This window comes from Protopterus annectens, chromosome 2.part2 (assembly GCF_019279795.1).
Source record: "Protopterus annectens isolate FY-2018-M chromosome 2.part2, PAN1.0, whole genome shotgun sequence".
In the NCBI taxonomy this organism is placed as follows: Eukaryota; Metazoa; Chordata; order Ceratodontiformes; family Protopteridae; genus Protopterus; species Protopterus annectens.
Genome location: NC_056730.1, coordinates 112,023,952 through 112,037,837, shown reverse-complemented (window position 1 = coordinate 112,037,837; position 13,886 = coordinate 112,023,952).

Sequence of the window (13,886 nt, the reverse complement as noted above, 5' to 3'; positions counted from 1 at the left end):
ATCACAAAGGGGGGGGGGCATAGAACAGAAAATTAAGAAGGTAGAAGTTAAATAAATAGAAGCTGAAATTATGGAATACCTACAAAGTGAAGTATTTAGTGTAAAAAGTCTAACGCAGGTTATGCCATAGCATAATGGAACAATGCATCCCCGAGTAAGGGGAAACAGGAAGAGTTGGAGACATCTGGAGAAGAAATATGGACATGGGAAAGAGAACAACATTTAATATGGTACAATATTTATGCAAAGGAGAAAGCAAAACTAACCAATACAAAAAAGAGTAACACCAAAAATATCTGAAGAGAAATACAGGCAAGGGATATGGATATGGAAAATTTGCAATACAAAAGATAAGAAAACAAAGGGGGAAGTAGAAAAGAGAATTAGTAATGCAGAAGTTAACAAAATAGAAGCTGAAGTTATGGATTACCTACGAAGTGAATGATTTAGTGTAGAAAATCCCAACCTTGAAACGTCACAGCATGACAGAACAAGGAGTCCCCAAATTAAGGAGAAACTGGTGGAATGGGAAGCATCTGATCAGTTGCCATATGAAGACACTTTGGATCCTTTGTTTGGAAACCAATACAAAAGTTCAGTTGGAGTTACACAGCAAGGGAAAGAGCAGGAAATGCTGGAAACTCTGAAGCAGTCAATATTATGGAGTGATAGACAGTGAGTTCCCATGTGAAACAGCAATAGATAATGCAGGAAGAATTTGACTATGTACAGGAAGATGTTCTGGAACTATCTGTAGAATGCCAACAGGAAACGGAGAATAAAGAATGAAGAGTTGGTTGATTTAATAGAAATGGATAAACATATCAAGATCAATGACAGAAAAAGATTAGAGAAAGTCAATAAGACTCAAAATGTTAGAAGACTGATAAAACAAATAAACAAAGTAATCAAGATTATTAACAAAAATCCATGTGACATAACAAAAATAAATAGAATACATTACTTTGTCGCTAAATTAATAAAATAAAGTCTTACCACAAAGGTACAGGGCAATAAGTGAAAGGAAGTGAAGAATTCAAATGTCATCATGGAAGCATCAAACAGAGAAAACTATAAAGCGATTAATATAAGAAGTGTCACTGTTAGATGAGTACAGAAGAAGGAACAGACCAACAAAAATACGTAGAAAGATAGAAGTGATTAAATTATTATTCACTATTAGAACAGACCAGGATCAATCACAGACTACTGAAAATAATAATCTACCAATATCAGCATTGGCAGAAAAACATAGAAACTATGCAGTTAAATATGAAGGAAAAGTACAAAATAACCAGCATATTGATGACCCAAAAAAGTTTTATCAAGAACTGGGAAACAAAGCAAAAGAATAGAAACATCACCAAAAAAGAAGAAATAGACACGTTAGAGAAATATCTATGAAGACCCTGTGGAACATAATAAAGATGCTGAATGGATAGAAGTAAAAGAAACAGTAAGAAGGTCAAATGCACAGAATATGAAACGGGATGAAGGAACAGACAGAGAAACTGAAACAAAATTAAGAAAAGCTCCTAGCTGGAAAAAACCCAGATACAGTACCTAATTTCATTCTAAAAGCTTTAACATCTATAAACGAAAATTTAGCCTTGAGTAAGAGCTTTTTATATGTGCATCCTCAACAGACATCAACCTGGTTACCAACAAAAAAAAATGATACTCCTCTTTAAAAATGAACCTGCAAGCTATCCTAAAAACTATAGACCTATAAGTTGCCTTCTGAAGATGTATAAACTATACACTGGAAATTATGCCAACAGAGTTTATAGTCATTTAAAAGAAAACTCAGTCATGGTAATAGATCAACATGGTAATAAAAGAAAGTCATATGGAAGAAAGGATCATTTATGTTAAATAAAGTAATAATGGATACATGTAAAAAAGAAAAGAATCTAAATATGCATGGATAGATTACAAAAACGCATTTGACAGCATCCCCCATTCATGGATAAAGAGTGCTTACAGATGGATATGATATACCCTACACTGATCAATTACATTACAGTCACCATGAAATAGTGGCAAACCACTTTGCGGCTAAGCCATGATGAAGGGAAAATTATTATCCCATGAATAAAAATTCAGAAGGGAATGTTTCAGGGTGACTCTTTGTTACCGGTGCTCTTTTGTCTTGACCTTAACCCATTTATCTAATTAACAGATTAGGTCATGGTTATAATTTGGCCCCCTAAAAACAACGAACTGCAAAGAATCCTCATTTTCTTATTGTGGATGACTTAAAAGTGTATAGTTTATCAGGTAAGGAGCTGAAAGCACAACTGTAAGTGATCAAAACTTTCTCAGATGATATAAGAATGTCATTTGGTCTTGGTAAGTGTGCAAAAGTAACATTTAAAGCAGGAAAACTGCAGCACAAAGAAAATAGGAGTCTGGGACAGGAATGTGATATAAAGGAACTTGAGCAGGAGTGAGTGATAAATATTTGGGAAATGATGAAGAATCAACAATAAAACATGAATAGATTTGAGCAAAACTCAGTAAAGAATATTTCAGAAGACTAAAATTAATGCTGAAAACAGCCCTCACATCTTGGAGAAAAGTTCAGACTATAAACCAATTTTCTCTTCCTGTTCTAACTTACAGTTTTGGGGTGATTGACTGGCCTAAAGAGGTACTGGATCGGTTGTACAGGAAAATAAGAAAACTGCTTCCTGCTTATCAAATGATACTTCAGTGTATACCAAGAGTATGTATTCCTCATTCTGAAGGCGGTACGGGCCTCCTTGAAATTGATTACATGTATAGATCTGCAATTGTAGGATTGCATACACATCTGCTGACCTCATCAGCTCTAAATGTAGTGAAAGTTTTGAAGCATGAAGAGAGCAAGTCTAAGATGACTTCCCTGCTTAGTTTAGCAGAAGCATAATAGTGTCAAGTGGGAATAGAAAACAAGCCAGAAGAAGAAAAAAAAAAACAGGCGTCAACTGAATGTACTAAAAAAACAAAAGTGAGACAATATAAGGAGAAGGATGGATGGATGGATGGATCAGATGAGAAGGCAAGAAATGTAGACTCTGGGAACAACCTCATGTCAATCAGGATCTGATGCAGGAATGGCTAAGTAGAGGTGAATTTAAACCTAAAGACGAAAGGTTAATATTGGCACCCCAGGTTAGTAGCCTATGTACACATTGATTACAAAGTCCATTGAGCATGTGGACAAAACAGACAATTGTAAGTTCTGTAAAACAGACATACATCTTATTGCTGAGTGTGAAACACTCATGGCAGAGGGACTGTATACTGAAAGGCATAATAATGTGGCAAGACTATTGCATTGGGTATTGTGTAAACATTACAATACTAAAGTAGATGAGAAGCATTAGACTCATGAGCTACAAAGCATTATAGAGAATGATGAAGTTTATATCATATGGAATCACCAGTTACCAACAGTTCAAAAAGTAGATGGGAGAAAACCAGATATAGTGGTCCATGAAAAGAAGATAAAAGTAATATTGATCACTGAAAGTGCTTAATCCAGTGATTACAATGTTTTAATTACAGCAAGACGCAAAACCCTAAAATACCAGTATTTGCAAACAGAAACAATGGCAATGTGGAAGAAGGATACCCAGAAAGTTCCAGTCATAGTTGGAGCAATAGGTGTCATGTAAAATAATTTACTGTTTCATTTAGATATGGTACCTAAATAGTTATGCTTCATGTAATTCTGTACGAGTGGCAGAAGGAGTCAATTCTAGGCACAATGACCAACATCAAAGATTGAAGCAATGCTAATTTTATGAACTGTAATCATACTTTGACTTAGGAATGGGGTACATTCCCATCATGCTATTAGAGTTCCAAGTCTTGGAGAAATTAAACTGAGAGTCTTGCATGCACACACTGGGAGAGTTAAAAGACAGGAAAGAAAAAGACACTTCCATAGCAACAATATGAAGTAGACACAAATGTCTTGATATCTTCATTTCTAACAAACGTAATTGGAATTCATTTGGGGAGATCAGGAAAAGTAGGTTCCCCTGTCTACTGAGGGCAGGCACTTCTTTTGACTTTGATGATTTGCCTTTAAATACTACTAATGTAAATAGCAGGATTTGTGACGGCTTCTGCTGCTGCATGGTGGTCAAAGGAAAGGGAAAGAGAGTTATCAGCCCTCAGTCCAAGATCCCTGACTACATTATCATTTAGGATGGATTACTGGCCACACTCTACATTGTGACAGATGTTTGCTTACTAAATAAGACAATATCACACTTTTTTTGCATTTAATTTTAGCCCTTTTTTCCAGCTACCACTTGTTTAGAAGGGTAAGTTTCTGCTGTAATGAATAAATATCAGAAGGGGATATGACAAATATGCCTATTTTGTACTCATTTGCAAACTTAGATAACAAAAGATCTTGACTCGCTGTCTGGAAATCAGAGAAGTAGAGTTTGGAAAGGAGAGGTCCCACTACTGAGTCCAGGGACACTAGCTAATGTCATGTTTTCTAAGGAGGCACCTGTCACCATAATTATGCAGTTCTATTTTTCACATTGGCTAGCCACCTCACCATGAATGGATCTACTTTTAAGGTACCATATACACAGTTTTCTGCTACTGTTTAGACTGTTGGATAGAAGAATTTTGCCAGAAGCTCATATTTCAGACAGAATTTTGTGAAAATGTCAAACATTGTCCTTGTTTATTCACTGTGTAAAAAATGCACCTATCCTTATTGATAGTTATTCATTGTGCCATTTGACCTTTGACATTGTTTCATTTGACTTGTGTCATGACTAGACCATCTTTCCTGCTAGCAAATAAATATCATCTTGAGCATGTGATTTTCAAGCAGGCCTGTCGGGATCATTGTAATTCCTTACCAGTCCATCCAAGTGATAGTAGGTATAGGAGGTAACAAACTGATTAAAGCTGATTTTTGCTAGCCTTCAGTATAATGGCCAACAGACTTCTAGTAAGTGAGGCTTTATTGCTGAAGACTTCATCAGCTATAGAAACAGGAAAGGAATTCAGACCATAAAACCCTAATAAAATCCAAAGAGAGATCAGTGTGTTTGTGTGTGTGTGTGTGTGTGTGTGTGTGTGTGTGTGTGTGTGCGCAAACCTCTCTGTCTCTTACTATATATCTATATATGTACACACACACACACACACACACACACACACACACACACACACACACACACACACACACACACACACACACACACACACACGTGCATGCACGCACACACACACGTTGATACTTTCTTCTTTTTACCACTGTAATTATACATTACCCTTTTTTTTGCTCCTATGTGGCTTTCAAATCAGGTTTTTGTAGCAGAATCTGGTGCATTTTTTTATTGGAAGCAGGGGGTTCATGACTGTAGTATATATGAATAATGCAGCTGTTATAAATAGATATGAGTGACACATTCTACAGGTCTTCACTTATGTGGACGCTATGCTATGTATGCTCAGCTGTGCTTCTAAAAGTGAGACAACAAACCTTTTAGGAAAATTACTTGATCTACCTAAGAACATGCAGCACATTTCATTTTCTAAATGAAAAGAGTTTATTTACCAGCCTAATGTTTCCTGTGGCTAAATAAATTCTACATACGGCAGCAGTCTTTCCTTCAGGGAATATGCAACTGACAGGTGCTGGGGTTCAGTGTTCACAAAACAATACACAAAGTATTCAAGTGGACATAGCCTTTGACTTATATTGTGATTTGTGGAAAAATCAGTCATCAAAACACTGGGAAATGAAACACTTCACATTCTCACGGGTTCTTTACAACTGTACTACATTTGCAAGGAAAGGTTATCCTCCTGATCTATTGCTCTGAGGCATTGCTGACATTTTTCCATCTTGTATTTCTAGTATATGTGCAAGACTATTGTTTTCATAAGGAATATGGTGTTGATCCCTACTGCATCTGTTATATGCTTTTCTGAACCATTTCCAGAGTAAACCTTTGAAGGTGGTGTTTGAATAGTGATATGAATGCTCTCATTAGACTTATTGTGGTGGTCTGTCCCATCTGTCAGAGGGAGTCTACTGCACTGTCAAGCTAAAACAAAGTTAATGTTCACAAACTGCTTTTGAAAAGCTTATGCGTGAGTATGAGTTATCAGCATATCAGTTTAACATCATTTAACACTGTTTAAGTAAATCTATCTGAATTGTGATGAAAATAAAAACATGGTTTCCTCTTAAATTTGTTTAAAGTCATAATAGTGTTAAATGGTTTGTTTGTTTGTGTCTTTCGGCTTTTCCCTGTTATGGGTCACCACAGTGGAACTTCGGTCTGCTAATGATTGGTAGTGGATTTTTACGTACTGGGTTACCAGCCCTGATGCACAACATTCACTGAAGGCACACCCCATTCACGTATGCCTCCGCACAGAAGACGCTCTAGCTGAGAATCGAATGGGACAACAAATTCACTATGAAATATCCTCAGGCTGGCAAACAGGAAAAAAGTGGAAAAGAAAACTCTGCGTGTTTCTAAAATTTTCATATAAAAAAGTGTTACATTGTAACACAAATTATTACCATGTAAAAACAGGTTTAGTTATTTCCACTATCCTGCAGAGATTAGAATAAAAAAAACTCAGAGAAATGATAGAGACCAAGCCACAGATTGTTGTTAGGAGAAAGTGGGGTCAAACTTCGGGGCGGCTTTCTCCTAACAACAATCTGTGGTTTGGTTTCTATCATTTCTCTGAGTTTTTTGATTCTAATAGCTACGAAGTGTGGTGAACATGAACACGTAATACTCAGAATAAAGCTGACCCTTATTGTGTATTTTATACAGTGCAACATTGCGACTACATAAACAAGGAGTATTATACACACAAGGACCCCAAGCCCAAACTTTGGGGCGGCTTTCTCCTAACAACAATTTGTGACTTAATGTCTATCATTTTTCTGAGTTTTTTGATTCTAATAGTTCCGACGTGTGCTGAACAAGAACATGTGATACTTAGAATAAACCTGGCCCTTACTGTGCATTTTATACAGCATAACTATCCTGCAGAGATGGCAAACCTAGATTCAGCCTGCTTCTCTTGATTGGCTGGTCATTCAAAAATTAAAATTTAGGTAGATGACAAGCTAAATCTGACACACTTGTGCTATTTTATCATACACAAAATATTAGCTTGTATATCTTGAAAGGCAGAATCATTTCCAAGAAGCAGTATAGATCTTGTTTTCAAAATAAATGGCATATTTTGTAAAATATAATTTTGATCTTAATTTCAATTTTATCTTGATTCAGGCTTCAGCTTGCAAAGCCTGGGGTGGGAAAATATTTTAACCATACACACACACATGCTGTTTGCATTGTGCTGACATGGTTTGTAGTTTTCTCAGTCTTTACTAAACTTATGGTCACAGAGTTAACAAGCACCTTATCCAATTCCCCTTTGTAGTAAGATGAGTATACCAGTTTGCCCTATAAAAATAATTATCACTACAAACTCCTGGCAAACATTTATGATTACCTATCCAGTCATCTAGGATGGTTTTGAAGATAGGTTAAGTATTGCTTTGTTTTATGTATAAAAAGAGATTATTCTAAACACGGAGAAGTTGCTGGATCAGGATGAAAGTGCTCCAGATGGTATTGTTAATTGTACATTGGAGGTAAAGGTCTTTTAGAATGGTTATTTGTACAAATATTGGATTAATGAAGATGGGGTAGTTTGAAAAGGGCACGATCTTTCACTGCACAATAAGCTAAACAAAGGTGAACCCTAAGAAGTCTATATGCTATGGTATAGAGGTAATAGTCATTTAATCTGTCAGGCTAGGTAAGTATGGATAGGTCAAAGATCTTTTTAGTTAGCAGTCTTTGAGGTCTTTCAAGCGGGCAAGATGCCTAGACAGGTACATCCCAAAGAGTTCATTATACTCCAAGATAGATCTAATCAGTTAATATATAATATTGGGAGATCAAGACTTCCCTGGATTCAATGAAATACCTCAACAGATAAGCTGTAAACGGTAGAAGAAATGTTTCAGCATGACAAAGACACAGCAATCAAAAAAGAGCTTATTAAAAAACATCCTCAAGCCCCACATGATTGTAGCTGATTGTAATGTGGTAAGAAGAGGAAGCAGTGTCTTTGCCAATGGCAACTACAATTTGTTTGGGGACTTAGGGAGAATACATGACTGACACACCAATCATCTATCCGATCCAGCTCCTGCTGGAGAGTCTGAGTGTCAGGAGGGGATATAACAACTGCATCCAATTCACAGTCATCCACATACCTATTGAGACAAATTCCTTCAATATCAGAGTTATCTTAGGAGAGCTAGATATACATGATATGGTAGCCAAGGACACTTTGGAATATCACAAGTCATATTTCTCCTTCTAGAAGCAGTTTCTATTAAGCTCAGAGTGGGCTCTATCAGCATGCCAACTTGCCGCCCACCAGACAATTTAGAGAGAGTTTGTGTGTTATACTTACCTGAAGCATTGTGTTAAATGCCTTAGCACAGGTAAGATAACCTCATCTAATGTTTCAATGATCCTATCAAAGAAACCTATCAAGTTACTTAGGCAAGACCTGCATTTGATGAATCCAAACTAGTTAGAGTCAATGGTCTGATGTTTTCTTATTTCATTATTTATTAGCTTACTAATTTCATATTCCATAGTCTTGCAAATGGTACTACCGAAACTAATAATTTATTATTAATACAGATAATTGTGGGGCCTCCTTTATATTATGGTACAGTTTACATCTGTTCTATATGCTTCTGGGACATAACTGTGGAGTGACAGTTGAAGAAAATTATAAGAGGTTTTGCTATCTCATGCTTAGCACTTACTAGCAAACACCTCTGAATGCTATCAGTGCCTGTGGGAGCTAGTCATTTTGATAACCCAACCTAATCTAGTGTGATTTTATATAGGAGCTATGGGAGAGAATATGAAACACATCTGCATGGTAAGGGGGTGTGAACCTAAGGCTGCATTTGTGTGCAAGAATACTTGAATGCTTTCTGTGTCAGTGTTGGAGGTAAATAAGTTTGATGCATGACTTTGTATTATTTCTAAGTTTCCTGATGTAAGTGTGAAAGTTCATGGTGGTTACTCTGAGTTCATAGATAGCTTTGCAGTCATATATGTTACCTTTAAATATTTTGCTTGCCAGCCTCTGCTACAATTTGGAAGTTATAATTTCTTGCAGAGAAGAGGTAATAGCTTCTGCTTTTTGTGTTGTGAATGTTCTTGATGTGGGAATTGTAACACATAGATACACTTTAAAATTAACCACTATTTTTTGTAGCAGATGAGTAGGGCCTCTTTTATATCTCTATCCACATGGGCTAGAATTCTGCACTGTATGACAGACTGTCAGTTATTGGGTTGTCTAGAGGAATGAGCATTTCATGTTTATCAAGATGGTTTTGGAGAATTCCTGAAATGTAGTAGGATTGTTTGGGTGACAAGGATTGTTATACATGCAAACATTACTGATAATGTGCTCAAACCACACCACCCCTGAGTAAATCCTGATATAACTGCACCCACTTGTGGGTTATTGCTTAAAATGAATTTTCCCAGTATATTAATACTTGGACTAACACAGAGGTCTGCAAACTGGCTTAGATAATTTGTATGTTCTGAAGGAGACATGAGGAGACAGATAGCTGGTAATAATCTGCTAGTTAACTTTATTTAGAGTCACTGGGACCGCCACAAGTTCCAAGTTGCCATCATGATACTGGGTTTGCAATGAGTATGATGTGCAATAAAAATATATATATATAAAGATGGCTTTACAGGTCATAGAGAATGTCAATACATGGGAGGCTTTCTATCAAGGCACAGAGGGCATGCTATCACTGCTATGAAACCAGGTTTCACTAACTACACAAATGTGAGCATCTTCAAGGAAAAGAAAGACCTCAAGCTCAGACAACTTGTTGTTTAAGCTCCTCTCACTGAGCAGGCCTACTGTGATAAAGTCCAAATTAGACTTCATCAAGTAAGCATGTCCATAAGATAAACTTTAGTTAAAAAGGTAGTGTCAGGAAAGCAAAGGTTTGCACAAGAATAGATGTGAGACAAGAGGCACAGTCCATCACTAGTAAAGCAGGAGGGCTATTGACCATCTGATTCCAGATGGACACACACACACACACACACACACACACACACACACACACACACACACACACACACACACACACACACACACACACACACACACACTGTTTACATCTGGAATGATACCATTTAGCCACCCAATGGCTTTATAAAATGATTTTGTGTTTTGAATTAGGCATCATTTTTAGTGAGGGCAGTATGCTGCTAAGTACCAGTGACTTGTCTTCCTCAGAAGCCTACACCGACAGCTCATTCATTTCTCTCTGTGTCACCAAAAGTGTAGAACACCTAAGGTCATTAACCATATGGGTAATTATAAAGCTGTGATTATATTTAGAATGTTGAAAGATCCTGAAAGCCATTGTAATTTCCTTAAATTTAACACAAGGCAGGCAGGTTATAGTTAACCACATATTATCCCATTTGCTGTGTGTGGTGCTGGTTTATCAGATGATAAAGTTAACAGTATCAAGGACACTACTCTTGTCTGCAAGGCCTGGCTGAGCTTATAGATCAAACTTAGCAGGCAGGCAGGATGTTATATGATCCTTGACCATTTTCAAAACACTTCATCACTACTGAGGTAAGTGCAATTGGCCGGGAATAATTTTATGATGCTGGAGACAATTTCTTGGCCAGAGGGTTGATGTCAGTGGTTCTAAAGCATTTGGACACTTTTTCTTGGCTGAAGAATATATTTAAAATGTCTGTGAAGACTGGTGCCTGCTGATCAGCACAGTTTTTAAGTAACTTCCCCAGAATCCTATCTGGGCCAGCTGCTTTGCCTGGATGAACTCTACACAGGTTCTTGCATACTTCTTCCAGGTTGAGGCATAGCAATGTGGCATCTTCATTTGTGTTGTAGTCTCTCTGGTGATGTTCAATTCACTTCTTAGAATCTGCTGAAGTAGGTGTTTAGCTTGTCAATAGAACTAGTGTTAACAGACTAGACAAGAGTCAAGAAGAGAAGCACCCTTACCACCTTCAAGGTAAAACCAAGATAATTGGATAATTAGCCTCAAATTCTCCTCAGGTCTACCTTGTACTGTCCCCCCCCCCCCCAAAGATGAAGAGAACTTTTGAATATGGGTTATTGGCTATACCTTTAATGGTCTGCAGATGGATTGCCTAATACTTATCTATGAACCTATAATGGTACTCTGCATCTGACAGAGTCTGATGACATAGTAATACAAATGATACACATACCTGACATACAACATGATGACAAATGGTCAGGCTGAACCTTTGTGCAAGAAAAGAAATTTGTCTTCAGCCTGTATTTTAATATTCTGTAAAAGTAGCAATTGTTGAGGATCCAAATCATAATAATTTTAAGCTGCTGATGATCTTTTACTTTTAGATCTTTAAAACATTGATAAAAGCAAGCAAAGCCTTTGGTCTCTGAGATGTCGAGCTTAAGCACAGATACTTTATTACAAAAAAATGTGGTTATACTAAATGGAATGATAGTTTCAACAAACCAATGTTTCAAGTCTGTTTTGCTGAGTGTGATATTTCTGAAAGAATTTAAGATGTGGTTCATAAAAGAAAATGATGATGCGAGGAAAATTATATTCTATTTGTTATAAGGATAATGTAAAAAGAGTTTACTTTGATTTATACTGCTATTATTTCCTAAGTCATCATTATTATTAAGTAGGTCAAAATGTTGGTTTTCTATTTTGAGTTATAATTAGAATCAATCCAATTTAGGATTTTTTTAAATGTTCCTTTAACACAGGCATCTATATCAGGAAAGTTAATACCTTCTAAGTTTCAAGGTTTAGTATGATGATGTAGGTCTACCCTAGGTTTTATTGGAAACCATAAGAACTTTACTAATTGTTTATTAATGTCTTTAGCAATTGACTTATCAGGATATAGGGTTAAGGCTTGTATTATATATACTTTACAAAAAAAGAATCATTTTATTAATTGCAGTCTATTGCCAAAGGATGTTATGGTTTTGTTACATTTATGAGTTAGACTTTAGATTATGTTTAAAATGTTGTTATAATTTGTAGTCCTTAGTCCTTCAATAGTATTCAATATAGTTATTCCTAAATATTATAAGAAAGTGACTTGCTTACCTATGATATATATATGTATATATATATATATATATATATATATATATATATATATATATATATATACATAGTTTTTTTTGGTAAATTCCCTTTTTTCTGCTTAGAAATATACACTTGGAACTTGGATTTTAGATTATTGAAGAGTAGACCTGAGCATGACTGAACTAGCTTTAAAGTAAAAATCTAAATCTTCAGAAACTGATCTTGAGTAAGTACATCATAAGCAAATAGCATAACTTTGAAAGTATATTTTTCCTAAATTTCTATACCTTTGATATGTGTGTTATTGTGAATTAAAATTGCTAGAACTTTATTGGTTTTAGCAAATAATATAAGAATAATTGGACAACATTTAGCCAGGGAAATGGATTCAGATGTGAAAATTCCTTAATTTAATGTAAGCCTTGCTATATGTCGAAATATATTTAATAATGGAAAGTAATTAAAAAGGAAAAATCAAATCATTCTAATACTTTGAATAAATAATTCCAATTTAAATAATCAAAATGTTTACAATATCTAGGCTAATAAGAAAAAACTTATTTGTTTTTTTATTTACGAAATCTATAATGGTTAAAAATATTTTAATACTGTTATGTATTAATCATTGATATACCAACCCATTTCAGTCTACATTAAAAAACAACAGTGCAGGACATTACTCTATCTGAAAGGACCAACATGAACATTTTATTATCATTCTCCAAGTAAAAGCGAAAGCACAGATACACGGCAAAAGTAAACACCTTTATTAGAAATATGGTAAGTGCTTTCAAACAATAAAACAGTGCTTCATCAGACCATATCAAAAACAGTATATCCATATAATTGAATAATAAAAAACACCATTAATGCTTCCAATCAACAGCAAAGCAACATTCAAATAGACTAATCACAGCGATTTAACAATAAAATATTAAAATTACTTAAAAAGTCTTCTTTTTAAGGCAGGTTTTAAAGAAACCCTGTCATTTAAACCAGGAGACTTATCACCCTGCAAGCTAATAATCCAATGTAATTCACATTCTTCAGTTTGTTGGTTTGTTTGTGTCTTTCAGCTTTTCCCGATTAGGGGTCGCCACAGCGGAACTCCGGTCCACTAATGATTGATAGTTGATTTTTACGTGCCAAGTTACCAGCCCTGACGCTCAACCTTCAACGAAGGTACACCCATTCACGCATGTCTCCACGCAGAAAACGCTCTAGCTGAGAATCGAACCGGACAGCGTCTTACTGTGAGGTGACAACGCTACCGCAGCACCACCACCGCGGGTAATTAAAATCACCTTTACGTGCACTAATCAAGATTCTTTCAATCGCCCTAAGCTTAAAAGAATGATCTTTTCACCTTTTATTAACATGTTTAGCAGAAAGTTCTTACAGTCCTTCTTACGTATACAGTATAGATGTTCTCTGATACACTCTGCAAGAGACCGATTAGTTTTCCAATATAAAAACTGACACATAGGTTCATAGGTTCATACTAGGCTATCTGCCCTAGGGCATTTATAAGCCTAGCCAGAGTATGTTTGGCTTTCGCCACCCATTTTAAATTAATTTTGCTATGCCCTTTTTCGAGGTTAGTATACTGTGCCTCTGTCTAACAGTGACACAGAAGTGATACCCGGGGTAAACCTATGATCTCCCATCCACTCAT